Raw genomic sequence first — 14,805 nt, forward strand, 5'->3', positions numbered from 1 at the left:
CTAAGATGCCCATGTCAGCTGGGGCAGCTCAAGCCTCCTGTCCCCTGCATTGAGGGGTCATTGTGTAACTGGGCACTTTCAGCAAAACTGGAATCAGTTTGGCCATCAGTCTTTTGTGAAGGGTTGCTTCTGCTTCTGAATGCTGCTTCCTCATCACTGGGTTTCTGGCTCTCCTTCCTCTCAATAAGTAGAACCAATTCATGGCTCATTTTTTCAAGGGAAGACATCGGTACCATCAGGAAACTAATGTTAGTTTTAAAATGATCAGGCTTGATGTCTTGATGCAGACTGTGTCTCCTTGCAGATATACAAGTTAAGCTTCTGAGAACAAAGATAGGAATAGCCCTCATTGCAAAGCCATCATAATGGAGGATCTGCACAGTGTTTCTACATAGGGAGTGAGAGTTGTGCAGGAACTGATCCATGTAAACCAACCCAGACATCTGAAGGATGGCAAAAACCTGAGGATCTAAAAGACAGCTAGGAGAGTTTAGGTCCCACTGCTGTACAAGGGAAAGTTGTATTTCTAGGAAAGATAGCAGCTAAGAGCTGAACTGACCATGGTTAAAGACCTATAATACATAGGCTTGGGTACGTGAGGAATAAGGAGAGGGCAACTAGGGGTGTGTGTCGGAACCCTATTTTTACTTCTTGAGGTTTTGAAAATAAGCTCACTGTGGAGCTGTCTTCCCAGAGATAGGACAGAAGAGGATGCCCTGATCTCCTGCAGTGCTGATTTCTGGTCTCCCCCATTCTGAGATGGGCTAAATCCTGATTCACTTGCCATTCTTCAGTTGTCTGGATTTGTTTACATGGGCCAGTTTCTGCACAACTTTCACTCCCTGTGTAGAAACTCTGTTCACTTCCTCCATCGTGATGGGTTTACAATGAGGATCATTCTTATCTTAGTTCTCACTCACTGTGGGCAGACATTACTCTAGGGCTTGAGTTCTAACAGAGGAGTTCAGAGTTAAGAGGCCGGGAGTTAATGAGCTTGAGGTGACAGTGAACTATAGGATACAAGACCATAGTGATCGAGCAGATTTACAGTACAGGCTTACCACATGCCTCTACCATGCTTTATTTTTTTAAATCGTTAAAATATGAAGGAATTCCATTTCTTTACCGTTAAAATATGAAGGAATTCCATTTCTTTACCTTGTACTAGAGAGAGGTCTTGAAGGGAACCAGGCAGCCATCTGAGAGTAAGTCATATGTTTCTGTGGCCAAAAAAGAAAAAGGGTTTGTGTTTTTTTTCCCCTTTTGGTAAGAACTTCCCAGGGTAAGTTGTGTTAACAAGATTCAGTGAAGGTAGTGAAGAACTGAAGGTTGGGCAGGTGAAAGCCATTACAACCCCATACTTTATATTTAGCTAGCTCAGTCAGCCAATGCTGTCTCAAGGGGTTCAAAAATTTTGCATGTAAAATGATCTAAATCTAAAGATTGCAGTGGGTAATTTTAGATTTAATTTGCCATGACAGTGATCTATGCAATTTGGCAATTTCAAGCCAGCTTCAGATGTTTAAATGCATGCCATGTACAGCCTGGTTGAGGAATCCGCACCCATTAGTGATCTGCTCGCCTTTCAGTTCCTAGCTGGCTTTGTTTCACATAGGAAGGGTGTGCTTGAAGAAGGAAGTTTACCTGGTAAAACTTTCCCAAATTATCTTTATGGGCCTTGCAGCCCAAGAGACTTGCACATTCTGAATAAACTTGTCTGCCTTACTTATCTATAGACTCCTTAGGGGCACAGGACTTGACTGCTCTTCTTCTTCCACTAAGGACCTTCAGTTCTTCAGGAATCCTCAGACCTCCATCACCAGCTGGGACTGCTGAGGCATCCAACATCCTGAATGGAGCAAGGACCAGGTTCTCAGCTTTGCCAACATGTTGCCAGACCATTTGACTGCTCAGAAGGAATCATTTAATAAGGCCATCTAGTAAATCTTTCTTGGACTATATGTTCACTCTATTGGTCCTCTACAGAACTCTAATAGAGATGTGATGTCTGCATAGCCTATGCTTCCTGGGATGGCTGCGTAGATGAATAAATAGCAAATGAGAAAGAACGGACTCAGAATGAGTTGAGAGGCTGGAGGAAATCGTGAGTGGGAAGAAAAGCAAGGGCAGCAGGTATTTTCTTTGTACTTTAAAGGGTTAATTCTCTTGTTTTACATGTGTGTATGTGCACCAGATATGTGTATCAACTCACAGAGGTCAGAAAAGGGCATCAGGTCCCCTGGTACTGGAGCTACAGTCCTTTGTGACCTGCCATATGAGATTCAAACTTGGGTCTTCTGTTAGAATAGCATGTATTGTTAGCTGCTGAGCTATCTCTTCAGTATCAGAAATACAGTTTTCCTACTGTGAAGAACTTTATTCATTGTACTTATTTTAAACAGGCTTAAATAACATTCAAGACTGATCTATTGATCCATCCATCTATCCATCTATCATCTATCATTCTGTTTGTTTGTTTGTCTGTCATTATCATCATCGTCATCATCGTCGTCGTTGTTGTCATCATTGTCATAACCATCAATGTGTGTATATATCTATACTTTAAAAATTAAGGTTTATTTTTACCTCACAGAGGTAAACTTATCTCTGCAAAATAGTTTTTTAAACACATGGCTTAGTGCACATTAATCAGTCCTTGCTGGAAATTAATGCAGCTGCTTTTTGCATAAAAACAAGCTATACAAAATATGGAAAATATCTAAATATGAGGAGAAGTTTTATGGATCGAGAGGTGACAGATGATTAGACAAAAAGAGTGAGCATAGGGGCAAAGCAAGAAGAAGAGTCAAATACCAGATGGCACAAACCTCTATAGACAAGTAGGAAAGGGATAAAAACAGAACTCAAGCTCAGGACTCTAGCACTTGCAAGTTGGAAGCCATTCCCTGACTTCTGTCTCCAGTAGGTGATACAGAGGATGGGAAGTCTGGCCATTCTGCCCGCGATGCCATGCTGAGTCAGAAGAAAAGAGGAGAGAGACAGTGTTTTATAATTTTATTTCCCCCCATTACCAACATTTGTGATTTAATTAATGGTTTCTCTGAAATGGAGTTTAAGGAAAAACACATATATTCCACTCTAGAGATAACCGAGTGTGATCATTCAGTTTGCAAAGAGGTTCATGAACTCAGCTCTGGCCTCTTCTCGGAATCTGCTGAGCTCTCATTCTTCTCCACTTGGCCCGAGGAGTCAGCCTTCCTCCTCTCCAGCCTGCTTTCCCAGAACCTGCTGCCGGTGCAGCCAGCTCCTGTGGCTCTTTCTTGCAGTGAGGCACAGAGTCACTGAGGTTTCCCACTAGCTGGACAGGATATGGTCTTATAGGCAAGGCTCACTGTCTTCTAAGGGGCTCTTCTTTGCAGCTGCTGTTGGGACTGACAGAGGGAAAGACCAATGTGACCTCTGATTGTCCCATCTGGAGCACGTGCATGAAACAGACCTTTCCTTTAAGAAGCAAATGAGTGGCATTCTGCCTGGCTACTGTAGCGTGGGCTGTTCTGCCTCTCCTGACATGGCCTTGGTCAGTCTGACCTCTATTAGACACTTCAGTGGTACCAGGCTAGCAGAGGCATAAGCTCAGCTACTCCATATGCAGTTTCTGTGATGCAGGTAGCTGTGTCTGGTTTATTAGCTCCTTTGTGCACAGGTCATCAAGCCAGACCCATCTTTAGGAACTCTGATGGCAACTGGGACCATAAGATGACAAGTTCATAAATAAATGCTGCCACCACCACCACTTATAAATGTATACAAACCCACTAAAAACAAGGGATGCTTTTTGTCTTTTTCTCTCTGCATGGATATATGTGTGGTATGCATGTGTTATCTATGTTCATATCTATATGGGCACATGTGTAAACATGTGTATATTACATGGGTATTGTTTCTGAGGACACCTTCCATTTTCTTTATTAACACAGGCTCTACTTTAGCCAGGTCCTTATCTCTCCTGCCTTTTTTTTTTTTTTTGTATTCAGACACACATATGGAGGACCCAGACTGATGTTGGGTAACATCCTCAATTGCTCTTCCACCTTATTTATTGGGGCAGAATATCTCAGTTAAACCCAGAGCTTGCTAGTCTTACAAGCCAGCTTGCTCTGGGGAACCCTTGTCTCTGCCTTCTGGAACTGGAGTTATAGGTGAACCCATAAGCCTACTTAGTGTTTGTATGTGTACCGGGATCCTAACTCTGGTCCTCTTGCTTGAGAGTTAATACTTTTAACCATCACCAAACCATCACCCCAGACCTAATAGCACCTTGATAAAGCACACTGACTTCATGGATGATCTACTCCAAAGGTTTGCTGGAACCTAGAAAATACACACTTGGGGCTGAAGAGATAGTTCAGCTGGTAGCTCATATTGTTCTTACAAAGGCTCTAAGCTGGATCAGATGGATAACAGCACCTGTAACTTCAGGTCCAGGAAATTCAGCCCTCTTTCTGGCCTCCTTGGGGAATACATCCCCTCTTCCTCCCCAACCCCATAGGACTCAAAGGGAGGGACCTTAGATGAAATGCCCAACAGTTGGGGGAGGCAACAGAGAGCCCACCTCCAGCAGGAAGACAGGACATCAAGTGAGGGATGGGGTTGCCATCCCACAGTCAGACCTCTGACCCATAATTGTTTCTGTCTGAAAGAATTACAGGTATGCAAATGGAGAGGAGCCTGAGGAAAAGAAGGTCCAGCAACAGGCCCAAAGTGGGATCCAGCTCAAGGGGAGGTCTCAAGACCTGACACTATTATTGAGGCCATGGAGCACTCACAAAAAGGGTCCTATCATGACTGCCCTCTGAAAGAACCAACAAATAAGCTAAAAGAGTCACATGCAAATATTTGCATCCAACCAATAGACAGAAGCAGGTGGCCCCTGTTGTTGAATTAGGGAAAGGCTGAAAGAAGCTGAGGGGAAGGACCATCCTGTAGGAAGACGAGCAGTCTCAATTAATCTGAGCCCCTGAGATCTCTCAAACACTGGACCATCAAACAGACAGCATACACCAGCTTATATGAGGCCCGCAACACACATACCCCAGAAGACTTCTGGGTCTGGGTTCATTCAGAGATGATGCACCTAACCCTCAAGAGACTGGAGGTCCCAGGGAGTTTAGAGGTCAGGTGGGGTGGGGGTGAGGGTGGGGGCATACATGTGTAGACAGGGTGGGGTGGGGAGGAGGTGTGGGATGTGGAGCAGTCAGAGGGTGGATGGCGGGGCGGGGATTGGAATATGGATTGTAAAATATAAATTAAAAATAAAAAAAAGCTTAAAAAACACAAAAAGATAAATAACCTGAAACGCAATCTGTGGCTAATGGAAACAAACAAGCAGACCAAAAAAAAAAAAAAAAACCATATAATTTGAAAAATAAAAATAAATCTTTTCAAAAATGAAAACAGCTCCTAGTACAAGTACAAAGAACATAGGGACTCCCTGAGACTCTATTACCAGGACGGGGAGAACTTCAGTTGGCACTGGTGTGTTCCCAAAGTACTTCTGCTGTATGTGGCTCATGCACACACCCAAGGCCTTTTGACTGATAAGTGGGAGAGAATAGAAACGAACATCACAACAGCAGTAATACAGCTGATCTAGCATGGCCTGCACCCTACAGAGTTGGGTGTTTGTTTCATTTTTCTTTTAGCATTCACTTCTCTAAGACAGGGTCTTTTCCTATGTAGTCTAAGCTGCTTTGACTACACAGGGCTCCTTCTGCCTTAGCCTCCTGAATGCTGCTGGGATTGTAAGTGCCAGTCATCGTGCCCTACACTATGCATTATTTACTAATGTGCATTTATAGAAAGCACATGCATTATGCATGACATTATAAAATATACTCTTTCCGTATATACTCTGACTTACTTCTTAAAAATGTTATTTCCCTCTCTATCCTCATTGAGAAATGTACACAAAGATTAGGTGCAGTGACAACTGAGGCAAACCGTGGCGTCTCCTGCCTCCTCGTCCCTCACCAGTGGCCACATTTCTTTTTTGCCATTCCTGTCACGGTGAAAGTGGATGGTGAGCCTCACAGGAGTGAGCCACCAGCCGGGGTGATGCATTACCCTAAGTGTCTTACCTCATTCCGCCTGTGAGTCAGCGTCATTAGGTCGGGATGAGATCATGTTTAAAGGAAGATTTAGAAGAAAGCAGCTTCTGGGAAATGGCGGGGCAGAGAGAGCTTCTGCTAATGACACTGTGCCGTCATTCAAATCAGCAATGCAGAGCTTTGTGCATTTCAGTTCCTGGGATTTGCATGCTAATCGATTCGGATTCATTATGGGATCAAGACTTGGGACACTCACCCTCAAGATATATCACAGTCTCTGTGATGGGCAATCCTAGGAAGAAAGGCCTTAGGTAGCAAATTGCCTACAGTTTCCCCCAATTGGGGTGGGGGAATCCCATTTAGGCATTGCTGGTATTATTATTATTATTATTATTATTATTATTATTATTATTATTACAGTGCATGCATCTGGCATCTATTTGCCCTCATAACGAGTGCTCCCTGATGGACCCACTTTTGGTGATTTTTTAAGTACTCATCAGCTTTGGATCTACTTTACCAATCTCCAGCATGGGGGCCATTCCTCTTTGCTACTTTTCCTTTTTCTATTTCTCAATAAATCCATGTATTTATTTAGTGTGTGTGCTTGTTGATGTGCACATGTGTAAACATGTGTATATGGATATTGTTTCTGAGGACACCTTCCATTTTCTTTATTAACACAGGCTCCACCATTAGCCAGGGCCTTGCCCCTTTTTTTGTTAGAATAATTGGCCAACAAAACCCATGGGATTCACCTGCCTCACCTTCCCAGATCATAAACACAAGCCATCATGCCCAGCTTTTAGACATGGACTCTTGGAATTGAACACAAGCCTGAATGGTTATGTTGTAAGTACTTTATCTACTGGGCTGTTTGTGAGCCCTCTTTCTAGTTACTTGTTAGGAGTACAGAACTGGCGATGGATTAGAAAGTATTTTCTGGAATACCTGCTTAGCTATATAGATCAGGTCCTGCTCAGAGCCACCCAGATCCCTCCTCACCAGAGAGCTGAAGATGTTACAGTGATGCCCTTTTCTCGTCAGTCACCAGAGTTTTTCCTCTCAGAAGATGTAGACAGTGGTTTTTTTGTTTAATTTGGTTTTTGAGACAGTTTCTCTGTGTAGTCCTGGCTGTCCTGGAACTCACTCTGTAGACCAGGCTGGCCTCGAACTCAGAAATCTGCTTGTCTCTGTCTCCCAAGTGCTGGGATTAAAGGCGTGTGCCACCACTGCCTGGTGACAGTGGTTATTAAGTGTTCTGTACACTGTCACCACTGAGAGGGTTGGAGGATAACACTTTGGTCAGGGTTTTCTGCTTCTGCACTGGCAATTCTATACATCCCTCTGGATGCTTCAGCTCAGTGAAGTCAACTATGAGGGACAGGTCTTGTGCAAAGGGGCCCTGCTGAGTGAATATCTAAGAGCTCTGCTCTGTGTCACCTGCTTATGTATTTCTCAGCCTCTTTGTGTAGCAGTGCATGCCTACATCCCCAGTATTGCTGATGATTTGAAGAGAATTTGTCCTGACCCCCAAAGGCTTAAATTCTAGCTTGTTAATATCTGAAGAGGGTCATTCATGGACAGGGGTATGGAAAAAAAAAGATTGTGTCATTCCGAAGTGGCATATGTCATTTGGAAGGGAAATGTTCTCAAATGCAATGCTGGTCACACTCAAATGTTTAAAGAGCTTTTGCATGGGAGGTACTTGATAGATTCAGTGTGGTAAATTAGAATGGTAAATTTGAACACATTCACAATGTAGGAAGAGAATGTGATACAATTTTGAATGGCAGTATGTAATTAAAAAACGGGGTTATTTTGCTTTCAAATCAGAAAATAATTGCAAACAGAATGGCCCTGATGGTTACCTTCCTGCCTGGATGGACATTTTTATACACACACACACACACACACACAGAGGCACACAATAGATGTATAAATATATACATGTACATATTTGCATACATATATTGGTATACACATATGTATAAAAGCATACATGTATACACACATAGATATTTGCACATTCATACACACACACACACACACACATATATATATATATACACACAAACACAGAAACACACACGCGCACACACACAAGTACATTTGATGAGAGTCACTTGAGAAGAGGGAACCTCAACTGACAAGTTGTAGCCACAAAATCCTCTTGTGAAGCCTGTGGGATATTTTCTTGATGTATTATTAATATGGTAGGGCCCAGACTACAGTGGGTGATAGTATCCCTATGTAGCTGAACTGGGTGGTATTAGAAAACAGGCTGTGCAAGCCAATATACAGCATTTCTCCATGGTCTCTGCTTCAGTTTCTGCCTAAGTACCTGCCTTGACTTCTGTCACTAGTGGACTGTGACCTTATAAGGCATAATAATCTTCTTTCTTCTCAATTGCTTGGCCCCTCAAACAGAGAGCAAACTAGTATATACATACCCACAGATATATGCATCTGTATTGTCATGAATACACAAATATATTTGACATGTTTTCATGGTACATGCAAGGTTTCATAAGGGGTGTTTGTAGAAAGGTATCATCCACTTTGACCATTTTTATCCTCTTTTCTGCCTGCCCCAGTCACCGCATGTAAATCCATTCATTACCCTAATGGATGCTAGAAACATTCTATAGTTATTGAAGAACATGAGGGGGATATAGTCTCTGATTTCTCTCAGTGGAATTCATTACAAATAAAACAAGTGCTATGTTTTCCTGTTATTTTACAAGCAATGTATTGGTGCAAATTTCTATAACTTTCTCAGCCTTCAGTGTGGCTGCACTACATGCAACATAGATCAAGTCCTAAGGACAACCGTCCCTGATTAGTGGCTCTCTAGTACAAGGGACCCGTGGACATTTTGAGACATGTGACAAAGGAGAGCACCAAGGGGTCCCAACCTAGTCTCATAAACACTTGAAATGTAAATGATTGAGCAGCTCTTGATCACTCTAGGGAGGGAAGAAGCCACATCTGCGGTGCTGACAGCCCTTCAAGCAGAGTGACTTTGACTAATATACAGCAAGAAAGCAGAGACCTCACAGCCATGACAATGAGGATGTAGATTACGCCTGAAGCACAGGTGAGCTTAGAAGTAGGGATTTCCCCATGCCTTCTTGTTAGAGTCCAGCCTGGTAGATACAATTACATTGCTTCCTAGCAATATCACTATCTGAACCCAGTAGAAAGAACTGTAGAGTCTTCTGGACTTCCAGCTATAAGGGACTAGGTGTTTAAAGTAGATAAGCCCATGACTGTTACTAGCACAGAAAAGCAATCTCCCATCTACCAGGTTGGAATAAAAAAAAAAAAATCAATGTTTACACTCTACTCCCCAAATGTGAAATATTTTATGTTGCCCAGTCTAGAGGAAAGGCCTGTTTTGATTAACAAGAAAGATGTTTATTTTTCTGACAAAGGCCAAAGATTTTTACATTCTTATCTAAGCCATCTTCCAATTATGATCTTCTAGTAGTTCCTACTCAAAAGGAATTCTATTCATAGATGATGCTTGTTTCTCTCTGTTAACTATTTTTAAGATTTTGGTTATTTGCTCTGCAGGCCCATGGACTACATTTCTTCCTTCTTTATATCTGTGTGGTTTTTCTTTCCTATCTGTAGATATTAACTACCACCAGCTATCTATCTGTGTGTCTTACCACAGAACCACATCTTACAACTGGGGTTTACAAATTTGGCTCTTAGCATTATTGGCTCACTGGGTCCTATCATTCAACCAAGGGAATCATGAATGAGTTTCTTGTCAAAGATGGTCTTATATACTTCTTCCTTCTCTGCTTGTTGAAGAAATGCTGCTGCTGAAGGGGAACCACGAACCAGTTTTGAAGTAGTTTCCTTCTCAGATATGGAAAGGCTTTGCCCAGCATCCAACCCTGAGAGATGAGCATGGAGGAGATTTGGGTATTATAACCCATCTGTGATGTGTGTGTGTGTGTACATGTGCTCATGCATGCGCATGCTCCCAAGCCACCTAGGAGAGCTCAGCTCTGAGTATGTGCTTTAAACATTTTTTGTGGCTTGTAAGAATGTGAAGATCAGGGCTGGACAGTATCTCTGTTGCTAGCTCATGTGTCAACATCTGCAGCCTCTACTAAGGACATGAGTTCAAGACAAGAGTTCTCGGGACCATCTTATCCAGAAAGCAACTATTCTGTCTTCTTGCTTGCTTTAGTTTTCTCTTCTTCAAAATAGAGGTGTGTCCCAGTTACTTGAATTTTGTTAAGAGGGCCAAAAGAAGCAAAGAACATGAAAGCTACTTTTCAGCTCATTTCTCAGTAAATAGCCAGGCACCACAGGAAGTCTCTGATGGAAATCCAGGAATCCAACCTAGACAAGTTCTGTTTCTGCTCTATGCCATCCACAGTCTCACATTTCTAGCATAGATGGTAGGATTGCATATTTTATTTATTTATTTTTACATGCATGTTACAAACAGTAACACTCACAAAACCCTACTCATACCATCTGAAATTTAAAACAGTAACTTTAGCAATTCTGGGACCTAAAGATCATGACAGTTCACAACTTTGTGATGGCCAGGAGTGACATTGTTTAATCTGACATGGATCTTGAGACATTTATGTCTCTAGGAAAACAACAGTGGAGATAGAACATTTTGTTGGTCTACATGAACCTCCTAGTGTGTCTACATGGGCTTCTTGATATTTCTGCATGGATTTGTGTGGGTCTAGGTGGGCTTTTGTAGTACCCTAAAAGGTCAATATGGGCTTCATGGTGTTTCTACATGGGCTTCTTGGCTTGTCTACATGTTTTTTTTCAAATGAGTTCCTAAAAGGTCTATGTGGGCTACATGTACCTATATGAGCCTCTTGGCATATCTACATGAGTTTTCTCATGAGTCTGTGTGGGATTCCTGGAAGATCTACTTGGTTTTACTGGGGGGTCTACTTGGGTTTTTCTGGATTTCTTGGAGTGGAGTACACCATAGAGTTTCTGGTGGATCTAGATGGGCTTCCTGTTTGACTCCATGAGTGCAAGCTGATCTTCTGTAAGGGAAGGGAAGAGTTGGGCTTAGGGTGTGGAGTGAATCTGCTCCCATGTATACATACTCTCCTACTTTTGTACATTGGCAGTAGGGAGGCAGGAAACCATGGAGAAGGGGTGACAGCCGAGAGACCAGTTGATGAAGTATAAGTTGGGAAGGAAGAAGGAAACATGTATTGTTAACCTGTGACCAGAAACTGGTTTTAGGTTTGCTTTTCTAGGAGGAATCACCAGTGACATTAAGAACTCGGAGGAGCAACAGGTGCAGGGGTAGGGGTGGGGGAGTTAAGCTGGCTTCCTCTGGGCAATGTGGCTCACTGTGGGGAAGGAGTGGACACAAGAGCCAGCTGCTCTCAGATTGTCCTTGTCTGGCAACCTCTATGTGGAATGTTAAGCTGCCGGTTGGGGGCGTTTCTGCTGAAAAGCTTTCCCTTGGTTCTTTCATCAGTCAAATGGCCCTTTCTGCAGAGAACTGAACTGAATTCAAGAACTGAAGAAGAAACCACTTTGAATGGTATTGATCAGCAGATGCTAACTTATGGCTAGGCAGTGGGGAGATGCTCCACTGAAGCACAGCAGAATGAGTTTGGATTAGGATAGGGATCTCTGCATTTAAAACTAGAAAGGGAAAAAGAAAATGCTCAAAGGCCCACAAAATGTCCTCTGCCTTGGTCCTCTATGGACATTTCTGCTTTCCCTTTGAAGGTTTCCAAGGCAGGGACTGGACCCTGTTCATCTGGATCCTGCTTGTCCTCAAGAATGGCACCTTCCATAAATTTCGAGAACTTTCCATGCTCTCTTTTCTGGAATCTGTTTGCTAGGCTTTGATTGTTTTCCTAACTTTTATTCTTTTGTGTCTTAGAATTGGTAATCCCAAAGACATTTAGTTTTGGTTTAAGATGGATTTTTTTAAAAATATTTTATCAACACAGAGTTTATTTTAAAATACTCCTACATTCTAACACACTCTAGTAATAAATGGCAATACCTATGTAACAAACTGAAAAATATACATAGAGTAAGCAACTAATGAGAGGTATTGCCTTAAATCGTAAATCATATAAACTTTGAAGGTAATACATGTTTATTATAATTAAATGCTCACTCCGGGCAGTGGTGGCACATGCCTTTAATCCCAGCACTTGGGAGGCAGAGGCAGGCGAATCTCTGAATTCGAGGTCAGCCTGGTCTACAGAGTGAATACCAGGACAGCCAGGGATACACAGAGAAACCCTGTCTCAAAAACAAAAACAAAAACAACAAAAAAAGAATAAAATGCTCAAGAATATTTCACCCTGAAGCCTTCTCCTTGATGGACATTTTAGTCCTAGAGGTTGTACACTGGCATGTTAGTTCAATCCCATTCTCTTAATCTTCCCACCCAAAGGTTCATTTCATTCTATACTCTTTCCTGGGTGCTTTGCACACATGGCAAAAGCAGTGATGACCCATTTCTTGCTTCAGGTTGGTATGTCTTATGGTAACTACTGATAATCTAAAAACAGAAGGACAGCTTGAGGCGAGGGCTTAGAAACACCGAATGAAATTGTAGTCTTCTCCAAGAGATTCTCCCTGGGGGAACAAACTACTCTCAAGGGTAGGCTGCGTGCAGCAGTAGCTGGCCAATAGGAAATGAACTCAGTGGCCGCTTTGGACGTTGCTTATAGTTGTATCACGATGCCATATCAGGAATTTTTCTTTTTCCCTTTCTTTAATTTTTTGTTTAATTTTAATTTTATTTTCATTTACATATTTTCTTTTCTCTTTGTACATACACATGCACACACAAGCATATCTATATCTATATCTATATCTATATCTATATCTATATCTATATCTATATCTATATCTATATCTATATCTATATCTATATCTATATCTATATCTATATCTATATATCTATATATATATGCATATTTAGGAGTATATATAGACATACACTCACAAACACACAGACACATATCCAGTTTATTCTCTTATGAAATTTCTGAGTTTAGGAATGAGCGAATCTCGCTTTTTGTGCCTCCTCTTGGGCTCTTTTTCTTCTGTTTATTGGTTTTGTTCAATTTGTTTTGTTTATTATATTGTAGTTTATCATTTTATTTTAATGATCTCATAGAAGCCTGTTTAGTTTCTAATGAGAGGCAGAGAGGGAGTTGATCTGGAAGAGAGGGGAAGTGGGGAGGAATTGGGAGGAGTAGAGGGAGGGGAAACTGTAATCCGGATGTATTATGTAAGAAAAAAATCTATTTTCAATAAAAAGGGATGCAGAAAAAGGCAAGTGCGGTTGTGTTCCATTTCCATGGAGCTCGGCATTGGGTGGGGGTTCTCTCTGACAATTCCATACAGATGCCTTTGGGTCTGTATGCAGAAGTGCTCTTTGTGTAAATATCTCAGGGCAGAGCACACACCTGCAGAATGAGGGACAAGAGGAAAAGGCTGCTTCTATGGGGATCAAAGTGGCCTGGCTAACTAGCAAAAGGGGTGGAGGGCAGCTCATCAACATTCCATTCAGCTCCAGGGTGATCAACCCCATGGCAGCAGATCAAAAGGGGTGAACTTGGCACATGTCGATGGGCCCACTGTGTCCCATGGACAGACAGAGAGCTGCCATGGCTCCATGTGCACTCTGTGGGGCGGTCTTCCCTGGGCCCCCTGATGTCTGGAAACATAGTGATCACCTAAGGCCACCATTCTAACACACACCAGCATCCCCATGGCTATTACTGCGGTGTGGTCAGATGGCAGGGTTGAGCCTGTAAGCCACAGATTTGCCAAGTCCCACTCATCTGACTCTGAGCAGACATTGATTAGAAACTGGCATGAACAGTGTGTGCTGAACCTCTGCTCTCTGCTTCTCTATTGCATATCACAAACTAATGTCACTGTGCATGAAAGTACATGGCTGTATATTTATTTATACTAAATATTGCATTATTATCGTCACATGGCCCTTTTACGTTACCACAGTACATTTCTCAATGTATTGTTGAGTGGAGAAATGTCATAAAAGTCAGATAAATAGCCATTATGCTGAGGTAAAATTATAGAAGGAAGTCAGCGTTAGCCTTCCTTTATACTGATTCACTGATGATGAGTGATCTGGGAGAGAGGCTACCCTGGTGGGACTTTGCTGGGTCGCACAGTGGCTGCAGTTGGGTAGAACCAGTGAAGACCTCCATTCCCAAAGAAGCAGACCCAGGGCATGGGGAGCTGATGACTGTGGATGCTTGGTCTGATGCTCATTCACAGGGCCTGCTGTTGGGGAATGTGGTACCCGAGGAAGCTTGGTCTGATGTTCATTCCTAATTTATCAGTTGCAGAGAGAAGGTAGCAGGACGGTCTCTGGCTGCTCCTGAATGGTTTGTCTGGGAGCCAGAAGGCCTCGGTTCTCAGGAATTTCCCTTACTTCCTCAAGCTTCCTTTCGACTTTTCTGCCTCTCCCTTGTTGCCCCCAGCCCTCTCTTTCCTGAATCGTCTTTCTTCTCCCACCTCTGAACTTCCCCTTCCTGGTTATCCCAGACCCTTGCTTTCAGGGCTCACTAGTCCCTTTATTCTTCTAAGTACACCCACATCTAGCACTCTGGGAGACAGAGAATATTGTCAGCAAAGTTCTTATGTTTTTTTTTTCAGAAATGCAAATTCTTCTGAGAGTGGTATCTCTGATTGTTGGGATCCTCATAGTATGACTGAT

The sequence above is a fragment of the Mus caroli genome, chromosome 12 (genome assembly GCF_900094665.2).
Source record: "Mus caroli chromosome 12, CAROLI_EIJ_v1.1, whole genome shotgun sequence".
Lineage (NCBI taxonomy): Eukaryota > Metazoa > Chordata > Mammalia > Rodentia > Muridae > Mus > Mus caroli.